The following is an 18,854-nucleotide window of genomic DNA, read 5'->3' on the forward strand; positions in this document are numbered from 1 at the left end:
CTATTCCTGTAATTTTAAGATCTGCGGCCGTGAAAACCATTTTTTGGTACTATTCTCTTGTTGCTAGTTTGTACATTATGTGTAGGACAATAGGATAATACAGGTACAACTCGGTACTGAAAAGCGAAGATGTATGAAAACAATTTATTTAACAGTTTACAGTTATTATTATCGAATGAACAGTATTATCACTTATTACTCACGCAACTTTTAGCGATATTTAGTGTTACGGGGGAGAGGAGTAAGGAGCTCTCCCGGCTCCGGTAATACTGCCAACTGAATGGAAATGAAATCTGAATTGAATCGATAATATGATCGATCGATATGAATTTTCTAAACCTTTCTTATTTTAAGCCAACAACTGTCACACATACACGCATTATATAACATTACATAACATTTCTCGATGCGAATCTTGTTTGGCTTTGCCGTGTAAACAACAACAGTACTAGTACGTAAAGTGTACGCCAGATGTCGCACAGTGATGCATAAGCGATTCATAGTTTGCTATTGGCTTTACATCACACCGACACCGATAAGTCTTATGGCACCGAGCTCGATAGCTGCAGTCGCTTAAGTGCGGCCAGTATCCAGTATTCGGGAGATAGTAGGTTCGAGCCCCACTGTCGGCAGCCCTAAAGATGGTTTTACGTAGTTTACTATTTTCAGACCAGCCAAATGCTGGGGCTGTACCTAATTAAGGCCACGGCCGCTTCCTTCCCACTCCTAGACCATTCCTGTCCCATCGTCGCCATAAGACCTATCTGTGTCGGTGCGACGTAAAGCAAGTAGCAAAAAAAAAAAAAAAAAAAAAAAGTCGGGCATAGGAAAGGGCAAGGAATTGGAAGGAAGCGGCCGTGGCCTTAATTAGGGTACAGCCTGGTGTGAAATGGGAAACTACGGTAAAACATCTTCAGGCCTGCCGACAGTGGGATTCGAACCTACTATCTCCCGGATGCAAGCTCACAGCTGCGCGCCCGTGACCACACGGCCAACTCTCCCGGTATTCAGAGTTTGTGTGCCAAAAGTTTCCAGTACGAATCTCGAAGATAACCGATGTCGACATATTCAGCACTAGGGAGCCTATGTGTCACTCAAATAGTAATATACAGCATTCATTACCTCATTCGCTCCTTAGTATAGTAAAATACAAAACACTTTACGTGTAACCCGACATCACATTTTCTGCAGCGAGGGGTTCTTTTGGTGGCAATAACAGCATCTTGTTTGAACATCGTGCGGAATGACTGTCAAATCTTGAGTCAGTGTGTTCATTCTTAGAGGGTCTTCCTTTATTGGTTGTACGGTTGTTAGTTTCTAGGAGTGCTATTGCTACTCGCCTCCTGAAAGCAATAGAATCCAGCTTACCCCAATTCTTCCTGTGAAGGAGCTAAGCATTTTGTTCGGCCATGTCAATGCAGTGCATTAGTACAGGATAGTACCATGTTTTACCTCTAATGGCTACTCGATACAGTGAGGTGTTCTGATCTGAAGGATCTACACCACCCATATGTTTCCTGTAAACCAGAGAAAAGTCGAGGCTCCTTTACCAGAACTTTTTTTTTCTTGTCGGGAGATCCCGGTGACACTTTGACATGGAAGAAGTGGAAGTGCATTTGCACACCCTGACACGATGTTGTTGTCATTCCATTTGCACACTACAATATTTCCCTCCGATGTTTTATAATCGAAAGGTTTCTCTTCATCTTCTTCATTACAGAAGTCTGTACTAGGTGACAATCGATAACCCTGTTGTCACGGACTGTAGCAGTAGACTTAAAATTCCTCTTTTTTAGTTCAAGCTGCAATGGTACAATGGTAAAAAAGTTATCAAAATACAAATGATACATGGCATCAGTATTTAGTGTTGGAAGAACATCAGAATAGGCCTACTGAAGAATGGCACTTTCCCCGAGTCCATTGGTGTTGGTGTTGACACACCTTGGTATTGTTCAAACCAGATTATGTACTCATTGTCTGTGGTCCCTTCCAAATAATTGTATCCGTACCGAATGGGTTTCTTGTTCTTATTTTCATACCGCGTTTCCCACACCTGTGGGATCGCAGGTGCGAACTGCGTCGCAAGTGTGGATTTGCCCTTGTTTTACGGCCGGATGCCCTTCGTGACGCCAACCCTATATGGAGGGGTGTAATCACTATTGCGTGTTTCTGTGGTGGTTGGTAGTGTAGTGTGTTGTGTGAATATGAAGAGGAGAGTGTTGGAACGGACACAAGCACCCAGTCCCCGAGTCAGAAGACTTCACGATGAATGTTCGTGCGATTGAGCCGTTTAACCCATAGAAATCTGATCTTTGCACGCACCTCCAATTTGGAGTGAACATCCAGTTGACGCGCCACGGAGACTAGCCAGCTCTGCGTGCTCTCACAGCGAGTTAGTGTAACTTACTTTTTGATTCGCCCTCGTAATTGCAGATATAGTGTACTGAGTTCATCCGTTATGAATACGTTAATAACATAATTTGGTCAAAGTAAATAGAAACAACAATCTGTTACTTACATGTAATGAGATACGAACAAATTTCTGCCTGCTGCTACTGCTTCTGTCTGCCTTCCACCTAAAGGCTCGCTCCAACCTAGTGGAATCGAATCGAACCGAACAGGCGAAATTTCCACTCGACCGCTCACATCCAGCGGAACAGAATTGAATTCTACGGAAAACTTCAGGCTTGCAATGGACAGTCTGATAGATGGTGTGAGGGGACAGAAAATTACGAGAGATCGGAGAAGTTTCTGGGTGCATGAAATTAACAAGAGAGCCGAAAGAAAAGTATTCAAACTTATTTGAATGTTTATTGCGCGATGAAGCTAATTCTCGAAGGTAGGCCTACCTCAGAGTTACTGTATTGCAATTTCAAAAACTATTTCAGATAGTAGAATTGAACAGAAAAGTTCAATTTTACAGGAGGAAATGCTACCTCAGATACAATGGGAGTCCGTGAATAATAATAATAATAATAATAATAATAATAATAATAATAATAATAATAATAATAATAATAATAATAATTGTACCGGGTGGTACACCTCCGCTCCGCTTATTCAAACCTTGCGCCAGTTGAAACTCCTCTACTGGAGGAAGCCTGAACTTTAACTACAGTGTTCATTCTCAAGTTTCTCAGAAGATGTCCCTACTTGTAAATTTTGAGGTGTTCTGAACTGTGTCGTTTTCGATGTAATTTTTGTTTTCCCTGTAGTAAGAAGTGTGAACATTCTCTTCTAGATGGCATTACTGAAGGACTACAATTGTGCACCCTGGTGCGAAGTGAAAGAACTGGCTTTTTTTTTGGAGAAATTTTGTGTTCATAAGTTTGTTCCTTGTCAAATTTCTTTCAGTCATTGTTTAGGTTGGCTGTATAACCCTTCTCTTTCCGCCAGTTTTGAATTCGACCAATGAGTAATTTTTGTAATTAATTTTCCACCAATCCTGGTTTTCTTCTTCAGTTTTGACATGTAATCTTTTGGCCGTCCAATAAAATGCTTGTGGGCGGGAGTTATCATTCATGAAAGGTCTCGAATGTTCCGCGAGGGTATATAAACTGCTGATTTTAGGGTCTCTGCGCCACTTCAGTAACATCTATCATTGTGTAAATTATGTAGCAGGGGGCGGGAAGCGCCTCTTTTGTCGGGCAGCAGTTCTTCAATAAGGTAATGGCCTTTTAATAACTTCTTTTCTTGCTAGCTCAGCAGTTTAACTCTCGGGGCAGGTTCGATACCTTTTACCATGTAACCTTCCTCTAAAATGTAATAGACTCTTGGTATAAATTCTCTCTCTTTAAATTACAAATTGGGATAGAGAGTGCCTAACCCTCTCGAGCTCCCATTCATTTTGTTTTGAGGTGACTACGTTTTCATAACTGTTTCCCTTCTACTCGTAATGTCACAAGTTTTCCTATCGTGTCACCTCTTTAGTATGGGATTAGCCCTTGCATATGCGGCCTAGTGCCAAATAGGTTTTAAACAAAGTGTATTAGGAGTGCAAGGACGCCTCCTCTCAAGTTGGTATTTTGGAGGCCATGTAATTGAGCGGTTTCCTTACTTAATAGGCCTCAGTAGGTTGGGTATTTTTACCCCTGTTTTAATGTACTTGGAGGACAGCTTGAAAGTAGAGTTTGGTGTGGCCTTTGATAGGCTTGAACTTTGAGAGCGAGTTGCTCTTTCTTAAAATTTGGTTTCTTTGTGCCTCGAGCAGGCTTTTCTGAGTAATAGGGAGCGAGTGCTCCTGGGCATGATTGGGGTTTTCGGCCCCTTTGTTAAACCTTATGTATAAGTAAAGTTGGGCTCATTGCTCAAGAATTATGTGTCTGGCTCTCGGAGCCCAAATCCTGTAACACTGTAATTGTACATTCTCGATTTGTTGCTTTGCTACTATGTACCTGCCATTCTTGTTACTTCTTGATTTTGCAAAGAAAATATAACCTTGTTAAATTTTATCTTAACTTTAATTTCGTAAGTTGAGACCCGTTCACCCCAGCACCTTCTTTCACCTCTAACTACCACGGAAAATTCCGTAACAATAATAATGTTATTTGCTTTACGTCCCACTAACTACTTTTACGGTCTTCGGAGACGCCGAGGTGCCGGAATTTAGTCCCGCAGGAGTTCTTTTACGTGCCAGCAAATCTACCGACACGAGGCTGTCGTATTTGAGCACCTTCAAATACCACCGGACTGAGCCAGGATCGAACCTGCCAAGTTGGGGTTAGAAGGCCAGCGCCTTAACCGTCTGAGTCACTTAGCCCGGCAATCCGTGATCATTTTTAAAACAACTTTAATGTAAAAGTAAAGCAAAGCAAAGTCACCTCCGTCCAGGCCATGAAGGCCCATGGAGGAGTGGAAGGTAAAGGCTTCCACCATTGTTAACCTCGGCACGTTATGGGGTAGAGTGGTTAGCTCTACACCCGGCCGCCTTGCCCCCAGGAATTAACCCGGTACTCATTTTTGGTGTAGGCTGAGTGAACCTCAGGGCCACATGCACCTCCGGAAGTGGAAATCTCGTTTCTTAAATTTTACGACTTCCTGGCGGGGATTCGAAACCACGTCCTTCCGGGCGAACCAAGCACGCCTTTACCGCCTCGGCCAGGCGGCCCCTAGATTATGTGCTGTGGCAGGATGAAATCATTAAACGAGGTAGCCTCAACATTATTTTCTTAACAATTTTCTTTACTTCGCCCCGACACAGATAGGTCTTATGGCAACGATGTGATAGGAAAAAGCTAGGACCGTGGCATTAATTAAGGTACAGGCCGAGCATTTTCCTGGTGTGAAAAATGGGGAAATCACGGAAAACCATCTTCAGGGTTTAGAACCCACTATCTCCCGAATGAAAACTCACACCTACGCGACCCTAACCGCACGGCCAACTCTCTGTAACATTAATTAAAAACCGTGAAGTGTATTTATTGTCCAAAACAGAGCAATTTAGTATACAGTATCTCACTATTCGTTAGGAACACATAGGCCTATACGATAATTTGAAACCCAGGGAATGCCACTTAAAAATCGTTCACTGTAAATATAATAAACACTTAAATATAGATCCCATATGAGATGTGGTGTCACTTATCGTACTGGTATACCGTAGGTGGACTTCAACATAATATGATTTTGTGATGAAGTCAACAAAAATTGTGAAATAAATTGTATATAGACTACAGTAACCTACCACAGAATTGAATATTTTAGTAAGTTCGGTTTTTATAGCCTTGCTTATTTCCTCCCAGGCATTATTTTTTACGTTGTTGTAGTAATGCTCGTGGGTATTGTACTGTAGTAGAGGAAATTATATTTTTGATGATGATGCTGATGATGATGCTTGTTGTTTAAAGGGGCCTAACATCGAAGGTCATCGGCCCCTAATGAAACGAGATAAACGACATGAGAAATGATGTTAAAATTTTAAAACATATCCACTGACTAAAGTTTAAAAAAAATGATGATGGAGAAAAATGAGGGTGAGATTAAAACAATCAGTGGATCTAATACGCAAAGCCTAATTTTCTAATAAAATAAGAGAATATACAGGAAAACAAAAGAATAAGGCATTGCCTGGTAGTACATAATTTAAGAGAGACGTTAAAAGAACACATGAAAATACGCAACACAAACTAAAATGAAGTCAATGGGATAAAAGCGAAAGTGACACAAAACACACTAGGACAAAGGACAGCATCACACAAGATAAAACAGTCCACTATCCCTCATAAAGCGGACGACGAGGTCTGCTGACTGCTCGTCATCACGCAAGATAAGGGAGATAGTACTCGGAAGGTTAAGACTACGGCGCAGATCGACCAGGTCCACACACTCCGTAAGGATGTGCACCACGGTAAGATGGTCGCCGCAGGTACACACCGGAGGGGGTTCTCCTTTCAAAAGATGCGAGTGAGTCAAGATACCGTGGCCGATCCGAAGACGACATAATACCACGGCTTCCCTCCGCGAAGCCCGAAGGGAAGTCCTCCATACCTTCGTTGTTCCTTTTATCGCTCTCAGCTTATTGGGAAGTGGAATGGCCTGCCACTCCATCTCCCAATGGGACATAACAAGATGTCGCAGCTGGGAGCGAATATCACTTGCTGGAACCTTGAAAGGCAACGGGGGCAGTGTAACTGCCTCCTTGGCAGCCCGATCTACTAACTCGTTTCCCTCTATGCCCATGTGGCTTGGGAGCCACAGAAACGTGATTCTGGTGCCGGCATCCGAACACCCGGCCAGCAGGTCCTGGATCCGCTGCACCAGAGGGTGTCGAGGGAAACAGGTATCAATAGACTGAAGCGAACTCAAGGAGTCAGTACACAGAAGGAAGTGGCGGCGCTTATTGTACAGTGCGTACCGCAGAGCCTCACAGATAGCATAGAGCTCTGCTGTGTACACACTACAGGTTGCCGGAAGAGCAAAAAGGAACCTATCATTACCAACAACGAACGCACAACCCACCTTCGTATCTGTCCTTGAACCATCCGTGTAGACGACGACTGAACCTGGATAGCGGCCAACAACGGACAGGAAGAGCCTCCGATAGATCGAAGGGTCCGTGTTTTCCTTTGGGCCAGTGTGCAGATCCAGGATGACTTCAGGTCGTCGTACGACCCACGGAGGTACCCCACTTGGTTGTCTGACAAGGCAAGGGACCGAAGGTACATCAAACAATTCGGAAATGCTATCCAAGCGTATCCCAACCGGCCGCGTCGCTCGAGGACGAGCAGCGTACAGCAAACGGTTGGCATTGTTGAACACGCAAGGATAGCTTGGATGAAGTGGCATCTGTCGCAAATTTGCAGCATATGTAAGTAGAAGTTGCTGGCGCCTCAGGTGTAAAGGCGGCACACCAGACTCAGCGAGCAGGCTAGCGATGGGGCTTGTACGAAAAGCTCCCGTCGCCAACCTAACCCCGCTGTGGTGGATACTGTTCAGCTTCGCAAGAACGCTTGGTCTTGCGGAGCCATATGCTGCACTGCCGTAGTCTAACCGGGATAAAATGTGTGCCCGATAGAATCGCAGGAGCACCGTGCGGTCAGCCCCCCAAGAAGTGCTGCTAAGAAACTTAAGGATATTAAGCTTCCTAGTGCATTGCACTTTTAACTGCCGCACGTGTGGCTCCCACGATAATTTACTGTCAAAAAGGAGCCCAAGAAATCGGTAAGTGTCAACAACTGGAAGAACGACGTTGTCTAAATAAAGCTCAGGATGGGGGTGAAGAGTACGTTGACGACAAAAGTGGACAACGGAGGTCTTTGCGGCAGAAAACCGAAAGCCATGTTCTAAGGTCCACTTCTCCACCCTCCTAATAGCTTGCTGTAATTGTCGCTCTGCGACTGCCATACTGCACGAGCTATAGTGCAGAGCAAAATCATCCACATATAGGGACGGTATTACGGCTGGACCAGCAGCAGCGACAATACCGTTTATGGCAATCGCGAACAGAGTGACACTAAGAACCGATCCCTGTGGGACTCCGTTTTCTTGAACGTGGTATTGCGAATATGTCCTCCCTACTCGGACACGGAATAGACGAAGGGACAAAAAATTCGCAATAAATACCGGCAAGTTACCTCGGAATCTCCATTGATGCAGGACTGAAAGGATGCCATATCGCCAGGTGGTGTCGTAGGCCTTCTCCAAGTCAAAGAAGACAGCTACCAAGTGCTGTTTGCGGAGAAACGCATCCTGGATAGAGCTCTCCAGGCGTACCAAGTGGTCTGTGGTGGATCGAGCGGCTCGAAATCCACATTGGTACTCGGACAAAAGTCCTTGTTTCTCCAGACACCACACGAGTCTGCGATTTACCATCCTCTCAAATAGCTTACACAGGCAATTTGTAAGACAAATCGGTCTGTAACTTCCTGCATACTTAGGATCTTTGTCAGGCTTGAGGACAGGAATGACTATGCCCTCTCGCCACTGAGACGGAAAATCACCCTCTGTCCAGATTCGGTTGAACACACGAAGGAGATATAATAAACTATCATCACTAAGGTGTTTCAACATCTGGTTATGGATGTTGTCCGGTCCAGGAGACGTGTCCTTGCAAAGCGCTAAGGCGCTGCGGAGTTCCCACTCCGTAAAGGGCACGTTGTAGTCCTCTGAAGCATGGGTGGCAAAACAAAGGTGATGACGTTCTGCCTCCCGCTTCAGAGGGAGGAAATCAGGATTGTAATTCCCGGAGCCAGAGACATCCGCGAAATGACTAGCGAGATGGTTAGCAATCGCGAGGGGATCAGCGGCGACACTGCCTGCAATGGAAATTCCCGGTACAGCAAATGATCCTTGAATACCCGAAATTCGTCGAAGTTTCGTCCACACTTGAGATGATGGAGTATGTGACGTCATGGACGACACATATCTCTCCCATGAAGCCTTCTTACTTTGTCGAATAAGAACTCGCGCCTTAGCGCGGAGTTTCTTAAATGTTACCAAGTTGGCCACAGTAGGCTGTCGACGGTAACGTTTATGAGCGCGACGGCGTTCTTTGATGGCTGCTGCTATTTCATCGCTCCACCAAGGAACGAGTTTTCGGCGAGGAGCCCCCGAGAAAAACGGAATGGACTCCTCAGCAGCAGCAAGAATAACTTGGGTGACGTAAGTTATTTCCTCGCCGACGGTCCGCCTGACATCATCGTGAAAGACAGCTAGTGATGTGTACTTTGGCCAATCAGCATGTTTAAGAATCCATCGAGGGGGAGCCTCGACGGGTTTATGTTTCAACAAAGTAAGAATGATGGGAAAATGGTCACTGTCACAGAGATCATCGTGTGCATTCCACCGAAACAGTGGAACCAACGTTCGGCTGCATAGACTTACGTCTATGCGAGAGTATGTGCCGTAACGTACACTAAAGTGAGTTGGTTCCCCTGTGTTCAAAATACATAAATCCAGATCTGTTAGAAGTGTTCCCAGCTCTCTTCCTCGGGGGCAAGGTGTCTCAGAGCCCCATATGGGGTGATGGGCGTTGAAATCGCCCAATAAGAGGAAGGGTGGTGGAAGCTGATCTATAAGATCAGCGACATCGTTGATGTTCAGATGCTGGCCAGGTGGAAGATAAACATTACACACTGTTGCTATGACAGGCAGCGAGACGCGAACAGCTACAGCCTCAAGAGGGGTTCTTAATGGAACCTCTTCGCTGTAGCTATCAGAACGTACAAAAATGCCAACGCCTCCGGAAGCCCGGTGAGCATAGTATCGTTCTGTCGAGTATAGTTTGAAATGCCTCAAGACCGTATGATGACCAGGTCTGAAATTGGTCTCCTGAAGACAGACTATACTCGCTGCGTACTCACTAATAAGCTGACGTAACTCAGCAAGATGCCTGTCATAACCGTTACAATTCCACTGTAACAGTGCCATAGTGTGGACTATAAAAGGAGCGTTAGGTTATGAGCGAAAAAATGCTCGTAAGCCTAAACACTATCTAGTTCTACATCCGTAGATGTAGAGGACAGTGCGACATCCATTCCATCATCGAAAGATGGCAGGGGTGTCGCCCAGAACTTCGACGCTTTTCGGGCGCGAGGGGGTCCCCTACGAGGAGAGCGCGCCGGTTTTGGAGCAGGAGTGCCTCCTGGCGCAGACTCATATCCCCCAGATGGGGGGCATGACTTCTCCTTCGCAGGGGAAGTCCGAGAGCGCTCAGGACGGGCGCTCTTCTTCCCCTTCTTTTTTTGGAGTTTAGACGGGCTGGGAGGTGGTTTCCCAGCCCTGGTCAACGAAGCCGCCTCCGCCGGCTGGGGCACGACTTTCGTCGACCTCCTAGGGGGGGAGACTTAGTCTTCCCCCCTTGCTGTACCGGCTGGCAGTTCCCAGCCGGCACAGACTTCTGGTTGGTCGAAGGTGGGGTGGTCCCCCCCTTCGAGCTTTGACTATTTGCGACGTTGCTGGGAGCAGCAACAGTCGCCTTGGGCGCAGCGGTCTGGACAGGTGTCTTGGTCGTAAATGACGAACCTGGAAGACTCTGAGCTATCAAGCTATAGTCGAGTGTACGGGCAGGTGTATTCATAGAATGAAACTTACGGCGCGCTTCCTGGTAGGAAAGACCATCCAGGGTCTTGATCTCCTGGATCTTCTTCTCACTCAGGTATGTCGGACAATTCCGATCCCGAGGAGAATGAAAACCGGAGCAGTTAGTGCACTTGTATGGAGTTGTGCACTCCTCCGCGCCGTGAGCTACTCGTCCACATGTACCACATACAGCCTGATTCGAACAGCGAGATACCATATGTCCGAATCGCTGGCATTGATAGCATCGCATAGGAGGCGGGATGTACGGCCTCACATCGCAACGATAAGTTGTTACCTTGACTTTCTCTGGTAATACTGACAACTTGAAAGAGACAATGAAGGCACCAGTGGCAACGTCTTCACCGTTGACCTTGCGCGTAATGCGCCGGACGTGTGTCACGCCACGGTTCTTCATGTCTTCCATCAACTCGTCGTCAGTGTTCAAAATAAGGTCGCGGTGAAAGATGACTCCGCGAACCAGGTTCAAGGACTTATGCTCCTCCACTTTGACGGGGATTTCGCCAAAGTGCTCGCACTTAAGCAACTGATCAGCTTGCAGTGCTGTACGAGTCTTTAGAAGCAAACTACCGTTGCGCATTTTCTTAAGTTCCTCCAGTTCGCCATAGACGCCTTCGATGTGTCTACTAAACAGGATCGACTTCACCAGCTTAAAATACTGCCCATCGGTTCTGGTAGCGACCAGAAACCTAGGGAAGCTGGATCCCATTCCTTCACGCTGCGCATGTTCCCAGGGAGTTGAACCTCTCAGGGAAGCAAAAGTTAAAGACTTAGGTGGGCGACCACCTTGTGAGAGCCGACTTCGTTTGGAAGCCATGCCCGATAGCATCCTCCCCGAATGCCACCCACTCCGATCAGGGGTCTCTGTAGCCGAACCAAGCAGCCAAGGCAATACCCACCTGGTCGTAGCAGGTATTGCCCGGGGTCCGATGTTGAACGATGCCTAATACGGGATGACTGAGGCAATGAGCACTAAGACTCCCTTCCTCCAGTCACCCGCAATAGCATGTACCCCATAGCGTGTACAGAGCACTAACAATAGAAAAAATAAATAAAAATAATTAATAATAATATGTCCTTCTGGCATTCGGCTGTGCGGGGACCTGCGTTGTCAGGCGGATACCACTGCCCGGGTACATGATACTCCCACCCGCCGCGTCCTGGGTGGTTGCTGGCACGGGCTTTCGAGCGTAGTCGCACACATAGGAGCTCCATCGCCGGGCAGCACGCACATCAAATTTTGAATGGTCTACATCTGACCCTCAGAAAAATAATAAAAAATAAAGAGGGGACCATGGCCACATGACCCTTTAAGTCGCCTTCTACGACAGGCAGGGATTACCTATGGATGTATTCAGCCTCTCCCATCCACAGGAGGTCCATCACATTATACCAACCGCAATCCATGTCCGCGCCAAGGTCGCCCCTTTTTGTCGCCTCTTACGACAGGCAGGGGATACCGCGGGTGTATTCTGCATGCGTGTCCCCCACCCGCAGGGGGTAGTGTGTTTGGTCCGCGAGAGGTATTTTATTTCCCTCAAGTCCGCCGGCAAGCCGGTTAGGACCCCCCTATCCGCCACCTGGGACGCGCCACGTGGGAGTATCACCTCTCCCCCTGCTACGCCTTCGTAGCAGGTTCGTGGAATTATATTTTTGAATTAAACTGGTAAGTTATTCCGCGTCTTGTATTAATAAATTAAATAAATTAACACAAAACAGAACGTTCGCGACCGTATCCAAGAAACAGCTGACTTTCCAACTGAAGCTGATACACATTTGCCGCCAAATGGTCGTCCGAAAGATCTCGACCCGACCGTCTACGAAGTTGCACGAATCTTGATAATTTTGTTCTATTCCACTCCACTAGTCGAAAAATATTCTTGGCAGAGAATCCTGTTCCGTTCGGTTCGATTCGATTCGACTCGTGGCGATCGCCATATCTATCTCCCATTTAAACACATGTTAAAAACAAATTCTGTTCGGTTCGATTCGATTCTATTCCACTAGGTGAGAGTGGGCCGTAACTCCAACAAAGAATGACTGTAGCAGATTTCAAGTGCACGTTCTTGATAACCCACATAACGATATACTACCTACGGAGCATTATTGATATGAGGTACAGAAGCAGAAACTCTCACGCCCTACATATTCTTCTTCTTCTTCATGTGCCATGTCCTCGCAGAACGTTGGCGATCAGCAGCATGATCTGTTGTTTGTTCATAGCTGTTCTGAACAGAGTAAGCTTTGTCACCCCAAACCACTGGCTCAAGTTGCCGATCCATGATGTCCTACTTCTCCCCGGACCACGTTTTCCATTAATTTTCCCTTGGAGTATTACTTGCAGAAGGTGGTATTTAGAATTCCGCATCATATGACCAAAGTATTCTAGTTTCCTTCTCTTGATGGTAGTGAGAATTTCTGGTTCTTTGTTCATACGGTGCAAAACGTCTATATTGGTCATTTTAGCTGTCCAAGGTATCTTCAGCATCCTTCGGTACGTCCCTACATATAGGAGAGTATAATTTATTATCTTGGTTAAACCACTGGGAAAAGAAAGGAACCAAAGGAACCAACCCCAGTTTCTTTTCTTGCAATCTTTTGTAAACAATTTGGACTCACTAAAGCCTTCGTGAACATATTTACCGTAACAGTGCACCAAAGGTTCCATTTATAATAGAACTATTCCTTTGGGGCTTAATAACAATTTACAAGGATAAGAAGCGATGAAGATATGTATTCCAAATTCGAAATCAGTGCCTGCTTTACAAATAAGGTGACCATTGAGGTCCAGGACTATAAAACAATAAATATTGAATTAAGATATTTTAATTATGATAGGAAGAAATACAACAATAGGAAATTTCGTACATTGAAGGTGTAGGGGTAGCGTGCCTGCCACTTACCCGGAGACCCGGGGTTCGATTCCCGGCCAGGTCAGTGATTTTTTATCTGGACCTGAGGGCTGGTTCGAGGTCCACTCAGCCTACGTGATTACAATTGAAGAGCTATCTGACGGTGAGATGGCGGCCCCAGTCTAGCAAGCCAAGAATAACGGCCGAGAGAATTCGTCGTGCTGACCATACGACACATCATAATCTGAAGGCCTTTGGGCTGAGCAGCTGTCGCTTGGTAAGCCATGGCCCTTCGGAGGGGGGGGGGGGGGGGGGTTATGCTTCAAAATATGTATGGCATTTTTTTTTAATACCCTTGAGAATTTCTATATACTGTGTATTGATGGACACACAAACCAAGTCGTGCTTCTTTATCCAAAGGAACTTCGTGTGGCTATTTCTAGCCAAGTGCAGCCCTTGTAAGGCAGACCCTCCGATGTTTTCCACGCGCACTGAGGAGACCTCTTACTTCTCATGTTTAATCAGTTGCATTATCTCTCATTTAGATCAGGAACACATGGAAGATAGATGGCCTGCTTCTCACCATCTTCTGTAGCCAGTTGAACATTGGCGACCATGGGCCCTTAGTTGAATCCTGGCAATGCTTCAACTTACATGTGCCAGACTCCTCACTTTCATCTATACTGTTCATTATCCGACATTCCATGGTCAACTTTTGTTCTTTTCCGATCCCGGCGGTATAACGGTTGCGAATACCAGGACGTCTTCCGTTTTCACGCCCTTCGTGGCCCTTGTTTTATTTTGGCCGATAACTTCACTTTTCGGAGTGTCGGGCCCCTTTCATTTTTCCTCTCTGATTAGTGTTATATAGAGGATGGTTGCCTAGTTATACTTCTTAAAACAATAACGACCACTATCCGAGGCTCATTAGATACCTATCTCAACCTACACATCCTAAATAATTTTTGATAATTTGCGAGAATAAGAAAGTAGGGAATACATGAAATACAAGGTCAACCTACGTGGGGTTCATCAGATTATATCCTCCTGTCGGTGGGGGAGGTAGAATAACACCCACGGTACCCCCTGTCTGTCGTAAAAGGCGACACAAAGGGAACCCAGGGGCCCTTAGTTGAGTCCTGACATTGCTTCCACTTACTTGTGCCAGGCCCCACACTTTCACCTATCCTATCCGACCTTCCTTGGTCATCTCTTCTATTCCGACCCAGACGTTATTAGGTTTGCGAGGGCTAGGGAGTCTTTCATTTTCACGCCCTTCGTGGCCCTTGTCTTTATTTGGCCGATACCTTCAATTTTCGAAGTGTCGGGTCCCTTCCATTTTTTTCTCTGTGATTAGTGTTATATAGACGATGGTTGCCTAGTTGTACTTCCCCTTAAAACAATAATCACCACCACCACAACTTCATCCGATTATACAAGGGCTAATCCTAAACGTCGCATCATTCTAGGACGTACAGCAATGGCAAAATTAAAGAATATCTGGCGAAATAGAGCAATATCTATGAATACGAAGAAAAGATTAGTCCATTCACTTGTGTTCTCGATCTTCCTGTACGAAAGCGAAACTTGGACCATAAAAGCTAAAGACAGGAACCGAATCAACGCCTTTGAAATGTGGTTTTGGAGAAGGATGTTGCGAATCCCGTGGACAGCCAGGCGAACAAATGATTCTGTCAACCGGCAAATTGGAATACAAGAAAGTCTATTCCAAGTTGTGTACCAGAGAATTCTGTAATTCTTTGGTCATATTATGAGAAGAGAGGATGACAACCTGGAAAAATTAATTGTCCAAGGAAACGTTTCTGGCACAAGGACACGAGGACGGGTCGCAAAAAGATGGGTTGATCAAGTAAGAGAGATCATGGACTTACCATGGAGACTTTACTATCCAGAAAACTCAAGTACGCACAGAATGGTATCAGCTTATAAAGGAAACAACAAAGTCCTTGAGTCAGGATACTCAGTCATGAGTGGAACGACTGGAGAGAGAGAGAATCCTAATCTACATATGGGCTATATAGTAAGAATTTTATCTGTACTTGCTCATGTCCACAGTAACAAGGAAATGCACTTTGTACTTGTCTGTCTGTCTGTCTGTCTGTCTGTCTGTCTGTCTGTCTGTCTGTCTGTCTGTCTGTCTGTCTGTCTGTCTGTCTGTCTGTCTGAAGATGATTTAATGAAAATCGATACGTAAAGTCGGGGAAAGGCCAGCTATAATCTAGGCTATAAATCATTTTATTCACGCTGAGTGAAGTGGTAGTTTAGAGAAAGGCCTAAAATGTAATCTTGATTATGTTATTAGTGGTCCTATCGATAAATACTACATCACTAAAATTATATAGAATTAAATTTCCGAATATTTATGTCTTATACATTTTTACCGTCCCGGGTACGATTAAGAAAGATATTCATGAATTTGTATTTTTGTTGCTAAGTACATATCAAAGCCGAGCCACGAGAAAATGGATAAGCAGAATTGAATGAAAATCGGTATATAGAGTCGGGGAATAAGAAACTACAGTCTAAGCTATAAACAATTTTATTCACCCTAAAATTTAATTTTTAAATACCGATGTTATAGGTCCTATCGAAAAGTACTATATAACAAAAGTTGTAGAGAACACAATTTCCGATAATTTATGTTTTTTTCCGTTTTACCGTACCGACTATGATTGGGAAGGCCTACAAAATCGAAAGCTCATAAGATTGATCAACAATAACACAGTGACCATTGTTTGTTGTGATATTCTGTTGGAAGTATAACAGCTTGCCTGAATATTGAGGGAAATAGCTGGGGAATTACATTACTTTCTTCTTTAGCATGCCATTCCTCTGGTTCATACATTTTCTGATAGGCTACTGCTGGTACATAACACACTGGTTCATCACAGTATTCCAGCTGTTCGATCCCTACTCTGACGCGCAGATTGGTATGATCAGTGTTGACACATAACAGAATAATGGCAGCGGCTCACTTCAGTCGGCGGTTGCAGAGTGGGCTTCGGCTGGTCTGACAGCTCTGCAATCCGACCGACCAACCGATCAGAGGAGCCGTGGCTCTACGCCTCTGCATTCGGGAGACGGAGAAGGGCTGGTCCCCACCGTCTGCTGTCCTGAGAATGATTTTCCATTCTCCTCAACTGAGGCTAATGCCGAGACAATTCCACGGCCGCCAACCCGCTTACCTTCTCCGTAACAATTCTCCCGGCCTGAGAGACGGTGTCATAGTCAAAGAGGCCCGCCTCCGCCTTCAGGAGAGGAATGAAAACATTTTAGCAGTAGTAGTAGTAGTAGTAGAGACTCACTTATGACCTGGTCTACAATTACAATTTCGGACTATTCCAAATTATACCATCACAATTCACTAAATAACTCAAAACTCAACCCTGAAAAGAGCCGTTTCTTAAGAAAAGCTTCCTCTTCAATTCCATATTAGCAGCAAAGAGGGGTTTTCTCCTCTGGCTTGGAGGAAAAATTTGCCTCCAATCAGATAGTTTTTCCGCCGCCAGTGTAGTGAATTGAGATTTTCCCACTCATCTGGTACTCCTATAAAACAGATGAGTAAAAGGGCATAGTTTGTGCCCTGGGACTCTACACTAATCGCCGCCCCCACCCCCAATCCCACCCCCTCCTCCGCGAAATTAAGAAGTGTCCACTGCTCACTGCTGTCTGCGGCCTAGTCATTCCAGCTCTGGAACTTTCAACTGCTAGATCGGCAGCTTAGTACTGTTCGCTAAAAGTGAAAAATTGTGTGGTTTTTCATTTGATCGAGTATTCCATATTATGACATTGCTTTTAATCGCAACATTCCTACTGGTGTCATTGTAATGACCTATGTTTATTTCAGTTGGAAAAACCACTAAGGCAGTCTTTCTGAGGATGTTAAAAGGGCAGGTGGAGAGTCAGTGTCTACCATTATAATGAAAACTCCCCGACTTGATTGTGACTGATGGTAGACAAGAGGGCCTACCATACAATGAAAATTCCGTAACCCGGACTTCTCATAAGAACAGACGTTTGGTGACTTCCCCATCGCATTTCTAGGGTAACGTTAAGAGTTATGCAATTTAATACAATCTTACTCACAGCATGTACACTACCTACCCTATAATTCTGTACACAATGTAGAATTCCGTAGCGAAGAACGGGTACATCAGCTAGTTTTTAATAAAAATATAATTACTTTACAAGTTCCCTGCTTACAATGAGCTAGCTTTGTTAGATGCGCGTGGAACCTATGCCGTTACCCTGAGCTGGTACTTCTTCTTAACACTAAATTTTGAAAGGTAAACCAACTACTCCAGGGCCGAATATTTATCTCACATGAAACAATACAACATTCCCCTACGACAGTACTCAACAGACAGAACAGCTGAGAGTTCAGTAAGCAAATCGCAATGGGATCTGAAGGGGTGGTGATACCGACGATACCAACAGATATCCGATCGAAGGAACGTAACGCTTCCCACTGTTGAAAGGCAGAGCCCTTTATGCGCAGCCAGAGAAACGATGGTCTTTTCAGTATTGTCTCAAGGCATATAAAAATTAATAAAATTTCCGTCTGAATTATTTTAAATCTTTTGATGAATATCTGAAGAGCAGCCTCCGTGGCTCCGGTGGCAGCGCGCCGGCCTCTCACCGCTGGGTTCTGTGGTTCAAATTCCGGTCACTCCATGTGAGATTTGTGCTAGACAAAGCGGTGGCGGGAGGGGTTTTCTCCAGATAGGCCTACTCCTGTTTTCCCTGTCATCTTTCATTCCAGCAACACTCTCCAATATCATTTCATTTCATCTGTCAGTCATTAATCATTGCCCCAGAGGAGTGCGACAGGCTTCGGCAGCCACGGCCGACTGGATCCCTCGCTGCGATCAGCTAGCTAGGCTCGTAGGCAACGGCTAGAGAGACGCATCAAGTCGACACAATTCTTATCCTCGCCGCTAGATGGGGGTTCATTCATTCCATTCCTGACCAAGTCAAATGACTGGAAACAGGCTGTGGATTTTCATTTTCGTCTGAAGACATGTTTTCTGATTTAGTTTCTCTTGATGGTTGAAAATTAAAGACTATCTAAGGCTAGTCGAAAGAAGATGTATGCTGTATGGTTCTTTAAAACATCAACGTTTATAAACTGCGTTTCAAATAGATTCAGTTCATCTCTATAAATAAAATCGTAACGACCGTGTGTCTGCATATTGACTATTTTGGCGAAATTTTCATTCACTTATCCGTTTCAGGTGTAATAATGACCATCTGCATACTTTTAGCTTTAGTGCCTGTTTGTTTGTTTGTTTGTCTTTCTGAGTTCTTATAACTGAAAACTACTGGATATATTTCTACCAAACTTCATATTTAGAATACACCTCTCCTTGGGTAGGTTTTAGGGCCAATATTGTTTCGAAATCACTGAACTGACTAGGGTTTATACGAAACCGAAACCGTGATTTT

Source organism: Anabrus simplex, chromosome 4 (assembly GCF_040414725.1).
Source record: "Anabrus simplex isolate iqAnaSimp1 chromosome 4, ASM4041472v1, whole genome shotgun sequence".
In the NCBI taxonomy this organism is placed as follows: domain Eukaryota; kingdom Metazoa; phylum Arthropoda; class Insecta; order Orthoptera; family Tettigoniidae; genus Anabrus; species Anabrus simplex.